The sequence below is a fragment of the Rhinolophus ferrumequinum genome, chromosome 26, assembly GCF_004115265.2.
Source record: "Rhinolophus ferrumequinum isolate MPI-CBG mRhiFer1 chromosome 26, mRhiFer1_v1.p, whole genome shotgun sequence".
NCBI classification, from domain to species: domain Eukaryota; kingdom Metazoa; phylum Chordata; class Mammalia; order Chiroptera; family Rhinolophidae; genus Rhinolophus; species Rhinolophus ferrumequinum.
Window position 1 is genome coordinate 16326446 of NC_046309.1, and position 17795 is coordinate 16344240.

The following is a 17795-nucleotide window of genomic DNA, read 5'->3' on the forward strand; positions in this document are numbered from 1 at the left end:
CATTCCATTAGTTTGCTCATTTGTTTATTTTTATAATGTTTACCCTGAAACACTACAATCCCACAGTCCACATCTGTGAAATCTCCCTGTAGATGTGGCCCAGTCCAGTTCTCACTCTATATTAAAACAAAACAGAAGGTCCTTTAATATCCAATTTGAACTGTCTCTAAAACGATCCATCTGCATTTGTACCAAATTGATGTCCCTGTTTCTGTGCTTTTTCCCAAAATGAAAATGTCTTTCTGATTATGACAATGAAATTGCTTGTTATAAACAGTTTAGATGCCATGAAAGTGTTTGACTTAATCACCAATAAGTGTTCCACCCAAAGAAAACCATTTGGGCTATATCTTTCCAGACTTCTGTGTTTTATAGCTTTTCCTTAAACAAAGATTAGATCATATCATATAGTCTGATTTTTAAACCTAGACTGTTTTAAACAAAAGTGATTTTCTCTTGCCTATAAGCATAGAACCACAGTGATCTCATTTTGTAAAAACTGCAAAAGAAGAAAATACACCTACCTACTTTTAGGAATCATACTTGATTACATTTTAGTCATTCACACACATTATATCCAACCTATCAAGACTCAGCCACAGATACAAGAAAGTTTTCATCTGTCCTCTCTGTTCAAATTCTTCATCTGCACATACTTTAACTCCCTGGCTTAGAATTCTTAAGTACCTACTTGAAGAAGAAAGGCTTACAGCTGTTGTTTCTGGTTTAAGAAACTCCTGGATTCCCTTGGTTATTTTATTCTTCTGGGCTTCCGGAGAAAACAGAAACCAAGAGCCAGAGGCCATAGTTCGTCCTCATGTCCCTAGCACTTATGGAGTAAACAGTAGTCGTATGAATTGAGATGAATGTAGTTGAAGAATCAATAAATGTGTCTTGGAAAAGATGAGGTTTGAACTGAGTCTTAGGGTAGGTAGGATTTGCCAAGGAGAGCCGGGATTTCTGGTGATAGGGAAACAAGAGAAAGGTAGAGGACTGGGAAAACGCACGGCCCACGGTTGGGTTAGGGATGAAAGGGTCCCATTTGGGCAGACTCGCTCCTGAACATGGTGGGAAAGGTAAAATATGAGAAAGCGGAGGTAGAAGTTGGAGGTAGATGGTGGAAGGCCTCATGGTCCAAGCAGAGGAGTTTACACCGAATGAGAGCCTCGGAAAGTTTCTGAGCAGGTAAGTGACGGTGAAGGCAGTATTGAGAGTAATGAATCTTGCAGAATGGGTGGCACAGGAAGGAGACACTCCAAGTAGGGAGGCAAGTAAGGAGCTTCCTAGAGAAATCCAGATTTTAAATGCTGCGTCAGGACTAGGTGGTAGCAGAGGGAAGGCATGAGATGGGCTCAAAGAGGTATTTCAGTAGAAGAATCACAAGTCCGTGGTGAGTGGTTGGTGCCTGAATGGGTAGAGAAGTCAGGGAAAGGGTACTTTCCAGTGGGCAGATAGTCCCCTCCAGGCAGCTTCTCAGCCGTTCTTCGTCCAATGGCCACACTGTGTGACAACCCACTGTAAGAATTTGTTTTATCTCCCCTACAGTACTCTTTCAAAGAGGAAATTTTACTAAGAAGTACCACCCAATGAACTGAATTCACTGTAAGTGTTAGGGACATGATCGCTCTTGTCCTGAAAAGGACAGGGGAAATGAGCCTAGAGCCACATCCAAGAGAAGCTTGGATCCCTCACTCTGAGCCTAGGATTAGTCCAAAGAAGAGCGAGGACTACAAGATGATGCCTGAACTGGGGGGAAAAACTCTAGAAAGTACTATTGTTTCTCTCAGTTACTGACAATGTACACAGATCCCTATCAAAACAGAGTTTCAGTGGCAGCCGGTTGGTTAGAGCGCAGTGCTCATAACACCAAGGTTGTCGGTTCTATTCCCACATGGGCCACTGTGAGCTGCGCCCTTCACAACTAGATTGAAACAACTAATTGACTTGGAGCTGATGGGTCCTGGAAAAAACTATGAAACTCTGTGCAACAATAAAGTATTTTTTAAAAAGAAAAGAAAAAAAGAGGCTGTTTTTTTAAAAAAAACAAGACAAAACAGAGCTTCATCCTTGTACCCCTCATTATTCTGGAGTCTGGATAAATCTGTTTAGATAGCTGTATTGAGGTATACATGAGATACAATAAAACTGCACATATTTAAAATATGCAATTTGATACGTTTTGACATATGTATATACCCATGAAACCATCACCACAATCAACATCATGAACACAGGCGTAACACCCAATAAAATCTGTTTTTGAGAATCACTGAAAAAATCTTAGCTGGAAAGACATCACCAAAGGCCCCTTGCTTTGTAGATGACGAACCAAGACCCCAAGAGGGGAAGTGAGTTTACAAAGCCCCATGGCTGACCTGGGGCTGGAACAGGCACGAGGGGCACCATCCTCAGACCCCGGGTCACTGCTCTGACACTCTGGACTGTCCAGTTATCTGAGGTAATTCTACTCAGCTCTAGGAAAAGACCATTTCAGACCAAACACTTCCTTATCAACCTACCCCTGGGGAAGCTGCAATTCAGAAAGAGAAACATGATAGCTCTCTTTAGAAAAGTGGTCTAATGGCATGTTACTTCCTATTAAGGATGATGTTAGGCACACTTCTCACTTTTGCCCTTTAACCCCAGAAAGTGAGCCACCTAATAGTAGGGAGAGTAAGACACTAAACGGAACCATAGGAGAACCGACTACAAATGAAATCCTCAGTAGAGTTAGCAGATTCCAAAGCACTCCAAAATCAAAACACTGAAAGCCTTTGCATGCAGAAACGGTATTACTCATAGTAAAAAGAGTTCTACAGCTCCGTTAGTAAACTACTAATGAACATTATGGATTATTTCAGAACATTATGGATTAAAGAGGCTTCTGTGCTTTCGCTGAAAAATACACAAAATTATAGTGTCTGAAGAAAAAGTCCTCCAAATATCCTTCAATCAGCCAGACTTTAAACCAAATTTTCCATCAGAGGAAGATGATTATATCAGAGTTGCTTGATTCTCTGCTGCACATGAACAAGGTTAACTCAAAAATTCTATGGAATTGCTTTGTTTTGACAAATATACCATGGTTATGTAAGACGTTAACATTAGGGAAAGCTGGGTGAAAGGTATACAGGAACTTTCTATACTATGTTGACAACTTTTCTGTAAATATAAAGTTACCCCAAAAATTACTCCAAAATAAAAAGTATATTAAAAAATTAAAACCTTCTCGGAAGCCACATGCAAAAACAATGAAAATGCAAACAATATACAATGGGAAATATTTGCAGCATATATTTTAAAGGGTTAATATTTTTACTATATAGATAGCACTTACAAAACTCTAAAAGAAAATGAACAATATCTATCTTGTAGAAAATGGACAATAACAAAAAAGGCAGATCAAACAAACAACACACACACATACACACAAATATATTGCCAAATATTAAAAAATGTTCAATATCTGCAGTAAGCAAAGAAATGCTGTTTTAAAAAAATGAGATGCCATTTTTTCTCCCCAATCAGGTTAGCAAAGTTGTTGGGGTTTTTTAGTTGTAGTAGATATTTGTTTGCTTGGTTTTTTTTGTTGCTTTTAAATTTATTTTTCAATTACAGTTCATATACAATGTTAGTTTCAGGTGTACAACATAGTGATTAGATATTTATATACCTTATAAAGTGATCACTCTGATAAATCTAATACCCATCTGAAAACACACGTAGCTGTTACAAATTTATTGACTATATTCCCTATGCTGTACTTTTCATCCCTATGACTATTTTTATAACTAGCACTTGTACTTCTTAATCCCTTTCATCTTTTTGACCCATACTGAGGAATAAATTTAACCAAGGAGGTAAAATACCTGTACCCAGAAAACTATAAGACATTGAAGAAAGAAATGGTAAAAGATACAAATAAATGGAAGGATATTAATGTGTTCATGGATAGGAAGAATTAACATCATTAAAATGTCCATATTACTCAAAGCAATCTACACACTCAATGCTTATTTTTAATAATACTCAGAATTGATGAGGGTTTGGGAAAATGGACACTAGTAGAAGGGTGTACATTCTTACAGCTTTCCAAGAGAGGGATTTGGCAATTCAGATCCAAAAAATTACAGGTATGGACCTCTATACCTACCATTCTACTTTCTTTTAGGAAAGAAATTTATTCTAAGGAGATCATCATGGATACACACAAAGATTTACCTAGAATTTATATTGTTTAAAATGGTGAAATATTAGAAAAATCCTGGTGTTTTCTAATTGGCAATTGGTTAAATCAAGCAGAGCAAATCCACACCAACCAAAGATGAGGTGACCATTAAAAATTATGTTGTATAAGAAACTATGAATATGTAAAGATATGGGAAGATGTTTATGGAATATTAATTTTGTATTAAGTTTATTGGGGTGACATTGGTTAATAAAATTATATGGTTTTTTTTTTTTTAAAGGCAGCTTACAAAACAAAACATGCATTCAAAATGATTATGTAGGAAAGAAATACACCAAAAGTTTAACCCAGTGATTTGACTACACCAATTGCCAAATTTTCTGTGTAGTTAACAGTAACTTTAATTTTCTTTATTTTGCTTATAATTTAAATGAAAAGAAACGAAAGACCAAAACTCCCTCTGAGGTGAGCAACCACAGATGTCAGCATCTTTCCTTACATCTTGGTCCCAACCTGGTGGGGTTCCTCTTGATACCTTGCTTCTAGCCTGGCTTTTCCTTCAGTCTGTGAGTTCCTCATTTGGATTCACCCTAATAATCCATTTTCCCACTTACCCATCCTTTAGGACTCCCCAGAACTCATCACCCTGCCTGCTCTCTGTTGTCCCCTCCTGCCACCAGCAGTCAACCACTGCGGTCATCTGTGGGACCCAGTTTACACTGGGCCCTGGCCTTCTTCCAAAGACAGCTTTTGTACTTACTTGGGTCTAAAATCCATTAAACAAATTCTTTTTTATATGAAGTCAGTTGGGAAGAACAAATATGCTCCACAGATCATTGCTGTTTGCAACACCAAGCTTGGAAGATGTCCAGTATAATAACTATTTGTCCTTCCTCAGCTGAAAGCAAACAGAGCCACCCAACGTCTTGGTGTAAAGATCTGTCTTCTCATCCTCCTCCTTCTGCATTACATTCTCATTTATGATGACCCCAGTTCAGGATCCATGAATGGATTGCTCATTTCTGGAATACCTACTGTGTGACAGGTACTGTTAAGTTATAGGGCTCCAAAAATGAATAAGATTTTATCAGCCAAGAGCTAAATGTCTAGACCAGCAATATCAAATAGAACTTACTGTGATGATGGAAATGTTCTATATCTACTCTGTCCAATAATATAGCCACCAGACACACATGGCTGTTGACCACCTGAAATGTGACTGATATGACTAAGAAACTGACTTTTTAATTTTGGTAATTAATTTTAACTTAAATTTAAAAACTGCAGCAGTGTAAAATATTTTTCCTTTAAATACACTTTTGAAAATGTAGCATCGAAATTGAGATATGCTATAAATGTGAAACACACACCAGATTTCAAACTTAGCATGAAAATTAGAATGCAAACTATCTCATTAATAATTTTTTACATTCATTACATGTCAAAATGATAGTATTTTGGATATATTGGGTTAATAAAACAGATTATTAAAATTAATTGCTGGGGCCGGCCCGGTGGCTCAGGCGGTTGGAGCTCAGTGCTCCTAACTCCGAAAGCTGCCGGTTCAATTCCCACATGCGCCAGTGGGCTCTCAACCACAAGGTTGCCGGTTCAACTCCTCGAGCCCCGCAAGGGATGGTGGGCTCCGCCCCCTGCAACTAAGATTGAACACGGCACCTTGAGCTGAGCTGCCGCTGAGCTCCTGGATGGCTCAGTTGGTTGGAGCGCGTCCTCTCAACCACAAAGTTGCTGGTTCAACTCCCGCAAGGGATGGTGGGCTGTGCCCCCTGCAACTAGCAATGGCAACTGGACCTGGAGCTGAGCTGCGCCCTCCACAACTAAGACTGCAAGGACAACAACTTGACTTGGAAAAAAGGCCTGGAAGTGCACACTGTTCCCCAATAAAGTCCTGTTCCCCTTCCCCAATAAAATCTTTAAAAATAATAATAGTAATTGCCCTTGTTTCGTTTTACTTTTTTAAATGTAGTTACTAGAAAAATTAAAATTCCATACGTGGCTTGCATTAAATTTCTACTCGGTAGAAATGGTCTAGAGGGAAAAAAAAGTGATGTCCAAACAGACTCCTACTAACATACACTATACATTCCTGGAAACATATACAAAAGTCTAATGTATAAAAGTTAAACAATACACTTACCTGGGGTAGTTAATTCTCCAGGGCTGAAAAAAAGTCACAAAATCCCTAATTTCAACCTGCATTAAATAACAGCCCCTTATCCCCATTGCAAAATTAAGTCATGCTGCTTATTAAGAATTGAAACATTAGAAGGGGAGCTGACTCTGGGTGGTGAACACACAATGTGATTTATGGATGATGTGATACAGAATTGCACACCTGAAATCTATGTAATTTTACTAACAATTGTCACCCCAATAAATTAAAAATAAATTAAAAAAAAAAAACAATTGAAACATTACAGCAATAACTCAGAAAGTTAAGGTATCCCTAGAGATAATTGACAGTTTGAGCTATATAAAAACACATTGTTACTATTGGCTATTTTTGTAAGTGTGAGATGACACTGCATTTGGGGAGAGCTGAATTGTATTCCACTATGTGGACATGCTATAATTTAACCAATCTATTATTTATAGCCTCCAATTTTTACTCTTCAAAGTATATTACAAAGAACATTCCTTACTACCTTTGTATACATTTTATATTTATTTTTCCTGCTTTCCCTTTTGTACGTCTGATGATTATTACCTGTTGGGTGTATATTCCATCAGATTTTTTTTCTGTGTCTATTTGCTAGCTTATCTTTTGTTTGTTTGTTTGTTTTACAGAATTTTAGATAGACTATACACCAATACAAATTACTTTCTAACTTAAAAATATCATTTAGACACCATTCCATGTCAGCGCATATACTTAGACTACCATAAATGCTCATCAAAAAGAAACTAGTTCACTAAATTATTACACACACACACACACACACACACACACACACACACACACATACACAATGGAATAGAATGCATCCATTAAAAGGAAATTTGAGGGAGATTTCCAGTCAAGATGGAGGAGCAGGTAAATGCTGTGCTTTCCTCCTTTCATGACCATATCAAAATTACAACAAATTACGGAACAACTATCATTGAGAATCACCTGAAGTCTAGCTGAACCATAGCTCTACAACTAAGGACATACAGAAGAAGCCATTTTGAAACTGGTAGGAGGGGCAGAGACGTGGAACTGTCTGGTCCCTCACAAGCATGTGACCATTAAAAATTGGGAGGGAGGGACGGACTGGTGGCTCAGTTGCTTAGAACTCGAGCTCTGGCCAATGGGGCTGCCGGTTCGATTCCCACATGGGCCAGCAAGCTGCACCCTCCACAACTAGAATGAAGTCAATGAGCTGCCTCTCAGCTCCCGAGTGGCCAGATGGTTCACTTGGTTGGAACATGGGCTCTCAACCACAAGGTTGCCAGTTTGACTCCTCGACTCCCGCAAGGGATGGTGGGCTGCGCCCCCTACAACTAAGATTGAACACAGCACCTTGAGATGTGCTGCTGCTGAGCTCCCAGATGGCTCAGTTGGTTGGAGCCTGTCCTCTCAACCACAAGGTTGCCAATTCAATTCCCACAAGGGATACTGGGCTGCACCCCCTGCAACTAACAATGGCAACTGGACCTGGAGCTGAGCTGTGCCCTCCACAACTAAGATTGAAAGAACAACAACTTGACTTGAAAAAGTCCTGGAAGTACACACTGTTTCCCAATAAAGGCCTGTTCCCCTTCCCCAATAAATAAATAAAAAAATTGGGAGGGATATCTCACTCCTCCAGGGGAGCATACATGGCCAAGAAACTTTGTAGGCCAGAAGGAGTAGCAGGAAATATTCAGTGATGAAAAGAAAGGAACTACAACCAAGATTACTTTACCCAGCAAAGCTACCATTTAGAATCGAAGGAAGACAGATAAAGAGCTTCCCAGATAAGAAAAAGTGAAAGGAGTTCATCACCACCAACCCAGTATTACAAGGAATCTCAGAGAGACTTCTTGAAGACAAAAAGAAAAAAATTATGACTAATAAAAATGAATAGTAAAATAGCAACAGCTACATATCTATCAACAATTACTTTCAATGTAAATAGATTAAATGCTCCAATCAAGAGACATAGGAGGGCTGAATGGATAAGAAAACAAGACCCTTACATATGCTGCCTATAAGAGACTCACTTCAGATTCAGAAATACACACAGATTGAAAGTAAAGATATGGAAAAAGATGTTTCATGAAAATGGAAACAATCAAAAGAAGCTGGGATAGCAATACTTATAGCAGACAAAACAGACTTTTTAAAAAGGCTATAACAAGAGATAAAGATGGACCCAGTAATCTTCTGGGTATTTATCCAAAGAACCCAAAATGCTACTTTGAGGTGACGTGTGCATCCATATGTTCATTGCAGCATTATTTACAATGGCCAAGATGTGGAGGCAGCCTGGGTGTCTGTCGATGGAAGAATTGATAAAGAGGTACATATATACAATGGAATATTGCTTGGCCATGGAAGGGAATGGTTTCTTGCCATCTGCGGTGGCATGGATAAACCTGGAGGGTACTGTGCTGAGTGGAACATCAGACAGAGAAAGACAGATGCAGTGTGATTTCACTTATATGTGGAATCTAAAGAACAAAACAAACAAAAGAGAAACAAACTCATAGATACAGAGAACATTTTGATGATTGCCATTTTGGGCAGGCAGGGTTGAGATTGAGTGTAAAAGGGGAAGAGATTAGGAAGTACAAAATGGTTGTTGGAATGTAGTCAATAATATTGTAATAACTATGTATGGTGTCAGATGGGTACTAGATTTATCCGGATGATAGATGGGAGGGAAGTTGAGGGGTAGAGTGAAAAAGGTGAAGGGATTAAGAAGTACAAATTGGTAGTTGCAAAACAGTCATGGGGATGTAAAGTAAAACATAGGGAATATAGTGAACGATATGGTAATAACTGTGCATAGTGCTATGTGACATTACACTAGTCAGAGGGATCACTTTGTAAATTATATAAATGTCTAACCACTATGCTGTACACCTGAAATTAATGTAAAATAATATTGAATGTCAAAATAAGTAAAGTGTGAAAAAATGTCAACTCAAAAAAAAAAGGGAAATGAGATAGATCTTTATGAACAAACATGGAATGATATCAAAAATACATTTATAAGGAAAAAAGACAAGTGGTTGAATGGTGTGTGTTACAATTCAACCTTTGTAAGAAAAATAATATTTGCATAATTATCCCTGGCTATCCAAATCTATTAATTTCTAGATTCAGACAGCAAGAGTTAAAGTTTGGGTAATGAATTCAGGTTGTGAAGGATATTAAGTTTTCCGAATATATTCAGCTCTGAAGTTTCAGATAGCGAATAGCAAGGCTTGGGATAGGGAGAAATATATCTCAAAATATTTATCTGAATCTATTCAGTTCCTAGGTTTGGAAAGCAAGAGTTCAGCTTATTACATGTGTTTATGCACACAAAAAAAATGGTCTGGAAAGAATACACATTGAACTGTTAGCAGTCAACATCTTTGGGATGGAATTTTCTTTTTTAACATAAATGTGTGATTTGAATTTCTTACAATGCACATGGGTATTCTAATCAGAAAACAACACAATAAAAACGTCATTTTTAGAAAAGCAGACTCTGGGAATGCGGCCACCTAATGCAGATATAATAAATACTTCAGTGAATATCCTTAAGTATGTATCTATATATATTTTTTGTGTATCTGAAAGAATATTTTTGTTGGACCAATTCTTAATAATGGAATTACTATGTTACAAAGTGTGAGCACTTTTTATATTCTCAGGTTATCCTCCAAAGAAATTATACCAATTTTCTTTCTCACCAACATTGCTTTGAAAGGGCCTCATTTCCAGTTTCCCACAACTGATATCATCAACCATTGGACCTATGCCAATCCAAAATAAAAAGACTATTTCACTCTTTTATTTTGTATTTCTTTATTATTTGTGAGGTTGAGCATCTTTTTATGTATTTATTGTCATTTGGAATTCCTCTTCTGTGAACTTTCTATTTATACGTTCTGACCCTTTTTCTTCTAAGTTGTTTGGCTTTCTCTTATTTTAAAACTCTTTATGTATTAGGGATATTAGGGCTTGCCCTAATGTTGTGTTCCTAAGTTTTTCTCAGTTTGTTTTTTCACTTTATTAACTGAGTTCCTCTCTCTCCCTCTCTCTCTCTCTCTCTCTCTCTCTCTCTCTCTCTCTCTTTCTCTCTCTCTCTTTCCCTTCCTTCCTCTTTCCCTCCCTCCCTCCCTCCTTCCCTCTCTCTCTATTTTTGTGCAGTCCAGGTATCAGTCTTTTCTTTTAAAGCTTCTAGATTTTATTTATATTATGCTTGGAAAAGTCTTCCCTACTTTGAGATTAGGAAACTTTTTACTAGTGCTTTTTTTCTAGTACTTTTATTGTTTCCTTGTTTTATCTTTCAATCTTGTTCCATCTGGAATTAATATTTATATAAAGAATTAGTTCACATCACCTTTCAGATATATTCTTCAGGAACATATTTTTCAGCAATTTACCTGTGTTTTTTTAAATTTTGATCCTTTTTTTCCCCATAAATGAACAGTCAAGAGGCTTAAGTCCAAATATGTGATTGATGCTAAAATGCATGTCTAATGATTTCCAGCTTCCTATCAACCAAACTAAACGTATTCAAATCTACTTTTCTTATCACTAACATCAACACATTTATTTTTCCATGTATAAATATCAAGGACTTCATATTCAAATAGTTGTACAAACACTGATGCACAAAGATATTGATGCCATTAAAGTAAACAAGGCAGTTGTTTGAAAAGTTCATTCATGAGCTCAAATATAAAAATTCAAGTTCTGGGAGTTAAGTCAATGCACAGTGCCCAAAACTTCCAGCTACTTGAACATCAAACATATTAGAGGAAGGATTGGGGCTCATTACAGTAAGATATGATCAGGGCTACAGCAGGGGCCTCAGCTGTGGGAACCCAGCTTTTTGGGAGAGCCACAGAAAATGTTACAGAGGGGTGATCTTTGAGACTGGTCTTAAAATAGAGGAAAGGTTCAACATTTGAAGAGTCCCAACATTTAAAGGTTCGGTGACTGGCTTTTCAGACGAGGAATCACATGTAGGAAGATGGCTAGGCTGGAAGGGGTTTCTTAAAGTCCTAATACCATCTTTCTCTACCCCTCCCAACTTCCCCTCATCAAAAGAGGGAAGGGTCTGATGCCAGACTTATACTTACTGATGGATGATTTGACCTCATTCACAATAAAACCATTACTCCAACCCTGCATATGCATTTTATGCCTTCTTATCTTATCTTTAATTGTGTAATAAAAGGCTTTGCCCTCTTTAAAGGAACGTCAGACAAGAGCAGAGCAGTTCAGGAGATTTTACAGGAGATAGCTGAATGACCTGATTTTGTCCTTTGTGGTAACCTGGGGTACCAGGTAGCCTTGGCTTCTCACCTGCAGAATGCATCTCCTCAGCTGGAGAAGGTGGCAGTCTCCTTTTTATTAAGGCCTGGACGCTGCCCTCCTACAAGTCACCTTCTTCCACACCTTCCAGTTGCACTCCCTTCCTCAATCCAGCCCCCTACTTCCCACCTAGTCCCAATACACTCGAATCATTATTAGACTGAAAAAAGTACTGTTTTCAATATTATTTAAAAACTTAATCCTACTTCCTCTACTCCCTGAGCCCCAAGACTCTGCACATTTGAAATTAATTAAAAGATTTTAATACCAGAACTCCCAACTTAGCAGACATAAGTATATATATATATATATATATATATATATATATATATATATATATTCCTGAATCTCCCATATAATTTATGAATTTTCTGAAAAGCGTGCTGTGTTGTACTCTTTAGGCAGTGGTGTGCTAAAGCCATCTCAGACCAGCTCACCAGAGCCAATCTGTTCATCTCTTCTCAACTCCACAATCAGTGATGTCACTTTGATAGCTTGAAATAAGCAAGAGTGAGAGTAATTATATCACGGAAATCAGCAAGGGCAACAAAATCAGAGCTGTTAACAATCAGAACCGATTGTTAAACATTTACCAACACACCGCTATTTTAAGAAATTTTGGGGGTTTCCAGTAATAGACACCCACTTGAGCTAGCATAAGCATAAAGGGGACTTTATTATAAGAATTTGCTAGCCAAGTGTCATGATGCCTATGAGTGGGTAAACAGATGGGCCTTAAGAAGTAACTGGAGGGGGCAGCTGGTTAGCTTAGTTGGTTAGAGCACGGTGCTTTTAACAATAAGGTTGCCAGTTCGATCCCCACATGGGCCACTGTAGGCTGAGCCCTCCACAACTAGATTAAAACAACTACTTGTCTTGGAGCTGGTGGGTCCTAGAAAAACACACTTAAAATAAATAAAAGTTAAAAAAAAAAAAAAAAAGAGAAGCAACTGGAGCTAGAGACTTGAAAACCATCAGAACTTTCCACCGCATCTCTCTGCCCTTCTGTTTGTTTTGTTCTTTTCTTTAAGTTGCACCCTGTTTTCTCTGGTTGCCAGTCTACATGGAGGAAACTGTGAACATGAAAACCTGCTCTAAATCCAGTCACCTAAAGATGCTGATCTCTTTCCTGGTTCCAATTCCAAATTCTCAAGAAGGGATTCTGATGAGAAGGAAGTTCTACTGAAATCAATGTCTGGATGGGGTGAAAGTGGGGTAGGAAGAGGCAGGATCACACGTTTACCAACATTCTTGAGACTCGGGGAATAAGAGCCTCCTGGAAAGAAGAGGAATGAGGCAGTCAACTCAAAAAGGCCCACACACATTTATAAAGACTTTTTCTCAGCTGTTAATAGCTCCCGTCATCATCACCACAGGCAAAACCACAGGCCCCATCAAAAGACTACACGCCTTTTATTCAGTATTTACAGAGCACCTTCTAGGCAAAGGAAGCTGCATTAAAAATTATAGAAGATAAGAAAATGACTAAGACCCTGTATTGGCTGCAAGTAATAGAAAAGCCAACTTAAAATGCTTAAACAGAACAGATCCGAGAGGACAGAGTAGATAAACACTGTGCCTGCTTCCTTCCGTGAACACATTAAAATTACAACTAAATTATAGAACAATTCAACCTGGAGAGCCATCTGAAGTCGGCCTGCACAGAAGTTTTATAACTAAGGATATAAAGAAGAAGCCACACTGAGACTGGTAGCAGGGCAGAGACGCAAAACGAGCTGGCCCCAAACCTCCGTGTGGTGGTAGAGAATCAGAAAGGATATCGCAACCCTGGAGGTTTCCCCCCAAGGAGTGAGGGACCTGAGCCCCACACCAGCCTCCTCAGCCCCGAACTGGTGCCAATAGAGGAGCCCCCACAACATCTGGCTGTGAAAACCAGAGGGGATGCTGACTATACGGGTGGGACAGAAAACTGTGGGAAACATAGACATTCTCTTAAAGGGCCCGTGCACAGACTCACTCACTTGCGCACACCTTGGGCTCTGGCAGAGGGACAGTGACTCGTGGGGCATTGGAGGCATGTAAGGAGTGGAGTGAGGTGTGTGGCTTCGAGGTGAGAGGGCTGGAAGACAGTTGGCATTTTCCCTGTGTGGAATCCTCCTTCCGTGCAGCTGGCAGGCAGGCGTCATCTTTCTTGTGTTGAGCCTGCCCCTGATACTTATGGCCAAATCTGAATCTGATTGGTCTGGTGAGCTCTGCTGCTCCACCCTGCTGACTCAGCTGGGACCCTGCCCCACCCAACTCAGCACTTTCTCTCTAGCAGCCAGCCCTGCCCACATTGCACTCTTTCTTGGAAAACTATCAGTCTGCAGGCCCCAGGCAGGTGGCAACTGGGCTCAGTGCACTCTGCGGCCTTTGCTTAGTAGCTCCAGACTCAGCAATGGCACCAAACCAGAGTCTATATCAACCTCATGACCACGACTCTTCTTAATCTAGTAACTCCCTGAGACCACCTACCCCATGAGGCTTTATCAATGGCTGAACCTTAGGGAGCCAGTAAAATAGCAATAGCTCATATCTATCAACAATTACTTTCAAAGTAAATGGATTAAATGCTCCAATCAAAAGACATAGGAGGGCTGAATGGATAAGAAAACAAATCCCTCATGTATGCTGCCTACAAGAGACTCACATTAGACTGAAAGACACACACAGATAGAAAGTAAAAGGCAGTTAGTTATTACATGAAAATGGAAATAATTTTTTAAAAAGCTGGATAGCAATACTTACAGTAGCCAAAACAGACTTTAAAACAAAGGTTATAACAAGAGATGAAGAAGGACCCAGTCATCCTACCTCTAGGTATTTATCCAAGGAAACTCAAAATGCTACTTTGAGGGGACCTGTGCATCCATACGTTCATTGCAACATTATTTACAATGGCCCAGATGTGGAGGCAGCCTGGCGTCTATGGAAGAATGGATAAAGAGGAGGCGGTACATATATACAATGGAATATTGCTTGGCCATGAAAGGGAATGGGTTCTTGCCATTTGCGGAACATGGTTGGACCTGGAGGGTACTGTGCTGAGTGGAGTGTCAGACAGAGAAAGACAGATGCAATGTGATTTCACTTATATGTGGAATCTAGAGAACAAAATAAATAACAACAAAAAAACAGAAACCAACTCATACATACAGAGAACATATTGATGATTGCCAGATGGGAGGGGGTTGGGTGTGTGGGTAAAAAAAGGGGCAAGGATTAAGAAGAACAAATTGGTTGTTACAAAGTAGTTTTGGGGATGAACAGTAGAGCATAAGAAATATAGTCAATAATATTGTAATAACTATGTATGGTGTCAGATAGGTAATAGACTAGTCAGGGGGATTACTTCTTAAATTATATAAATGTCTAACCACCATGCTGTACACCTGAAATTAACACAAAATAATATTGAATGTCAACAGTAATTGAAAAATTTTAAAAGGGGGGAAGGTAAAGGGAAATAAGAGGTCCAAATTTCCAGGTATAAAACAAATAAGTCATGGGGATATAATGTACAGCATGGGGAATATAGTCAATAATATTGTAATAGCGTGGTATGGAGTTAGATGGTTGCTGGACTTATCATGGTGATCACTTCTTTAGGTCTATCACTGTTGAATAATTATTGTTTACCCCTGAAACTAATATAATATTGTATGTTAGCTATATTTTTAATAAAAATCTTTTTAAAAAAATACTTAAACGATAAGGGCACTATTCTTGCCTAATAAGAAGTCAAATAGTAGGATGTTTCCAGACTTTGTTAATTCAGCAGCTCAGGACCTACTCTTTTCCGTATTGTCACTCTGACATGTTTAGAGTAATGCCTTTATGGACATGGGTAGCTGTCACACTTGCAGTCATCATGTGCAGACTTGACATCATTCACCAAACAAAAAAGGAACAATTCTTCCCTGGGTCTTTTTTTAAGACTGAAGAAACTTTTCTCAGAATGTCCTCACCAACAAACTAGAATTAGATCATGAACGCATGCATGAACCACTCATTGACAAGGGGAACGGCACCACCATGGCTGGTTTAGACCAATTGGGACCTAACTCTAAGTCTTTAAGGGAAGGCGGAACAATGGAACAAAATGAGGATCTGCTAGAATGGAAGGAAAACAATCAAAGGCGGCTGCCACAGACCCTTTCTGCATCTGAAGGGCTATAATCAGAGAAAAGAGACAAAAAGACTCTGGCCCTAAGTGGCATTTCTCCAAGCCCTTTTGTCTCTGACTCAACTCTGACCTGCCAGTCAGTCTTACTAACCCTGGCTGCAGACCCTTCCAGTAGGATCTGGTTTTTATCTCCCCGCTTCCCCCTTTTGATTTATACTAATTAGTAGCAGAGTTGGCTCCCTGCCTGATGTTCTCGCTGCTAAATCAAGATTTTGAACACATGAAACTTCATGGTGAGAGAAGGCCTTAATAAACAAAGACAATTATAGACAACAGACCCCTGTAATAAGGCAGCTTGAAGAACAGCCTGTGAAAGAAGCCAAGCTCAAAATGACTAGAAAACAGTATTACCCAGGATTATAACATTTTTGTTGTGTGTTTTTTTCCCCAGTATATCATGCTTTACCTTTTGTGCATTGAGTGGAAATCTGAAATGAGAAATAAGTTATTAAAACAAAGAGAAGTATACATGTTTTCATGATACATCTTTTCCCAGCCAACTTCTCTAGGTCTCTCTAATAACTTACATTCTCCATCCAAGAAACTTCAGGTTTCTATTTCCATTTGTACCTTTGTTAAATTTAGATCTAAAGTGCAACTTTTTTACACCAAAAAGTGCCTCTAATCTGATATTCAGTTGACATATAATAGATACAAAAAAAAAAAGGCATTTTCTCTCTTTGTCTCCTTCTGCACCCCTGCATGTCTGTGCCTGATTTGTATTTCCCCTTACCCTCCCGTGTACCTCTGTGACCACATGTTCCTGACAGGTAGAGAATATCCAGGTGGCCTGGTACTTGGAAACTTGTCAGATGTTATTCGAAGCAATAAAGAACACATCATACAAGTCTTTGGTATATTGTTACAGGGAAACCCTGTTTAGAATTCACTAATTGGGAATTTGTGATAATTTGAGGAAGGGCTGGCTGAAGTTAACCTTTGTCCTATCTATGGAAAAAAAAAAGAGAGAGAGAAGGAGAGAGTTCACTGAAGTTCCGAATAGTGTAAACAAGATTGGAAGGGGAACAATTATCTACTTAAAAGAACCAGTTGTTTTGAAAAGCTTTAGAAGTATCCTTTTACATACAAACAGGGTAATTATGATTTAAACAAAGGCTGGCCTGTTTCTAAGGCTTCTTTGAAATGTCAATTACAAATTATTCTTGTCTATTCACCAAGGCTAAACCCACCCCTGTGTACCAGGCAACAGTTGGTTAGCTTGCTTCCACTTACTCTACGTGGAAATAATAAACCTAAAGTTCTTTTAAAGTAGTATCATTTAATTCAAGTTTTTTGCTGATCTAGACATTGGTCTATCTTCTAATGTGGATGAAGATTTTACTAATTACTAGCATATAACAAGCAGGAATGTGTGGAGTGACAAACTGCCTTCACTAACTTAGTGGAATAGCTGGCTGATACAGAAAACCCGACGGAGAACACTACTCCAAAACAGTGGCTTTTATTTTTTACCTTACCGTAGTAAGACACACATTTCTCATTGCAACTGAGCACGCGTGCGCGCGCACACACACACACACACACAGAAACAAAAACAATACTTACCCTCATTATGTGCAGTACTCTGTTATTTTCTACTTATTTTTTGATAAATGCTAGTCACACCCACTAAATTGATTTCACAATCTATTAACGGGTCGCTGTTTTGAAAACACTACTCTAGAATCTGTTCAGAGAGTATTCCTTCACGACAGAAAGGGTTGGCAGTGGGGAAGAACTGTGGTTGCCATCTGGTTTTCTTGATGGTGTAGAAACAGCGCCCGGTTGGGATCCCCGTAGTAGAGACCTCTCCATGTCCCCAGCCTCACCTTTCCTTGACCTACCTATAGCTTAACAATAGATCCTTCCCTGTGGCTTGAGCTCCGAATGTCCCCTGT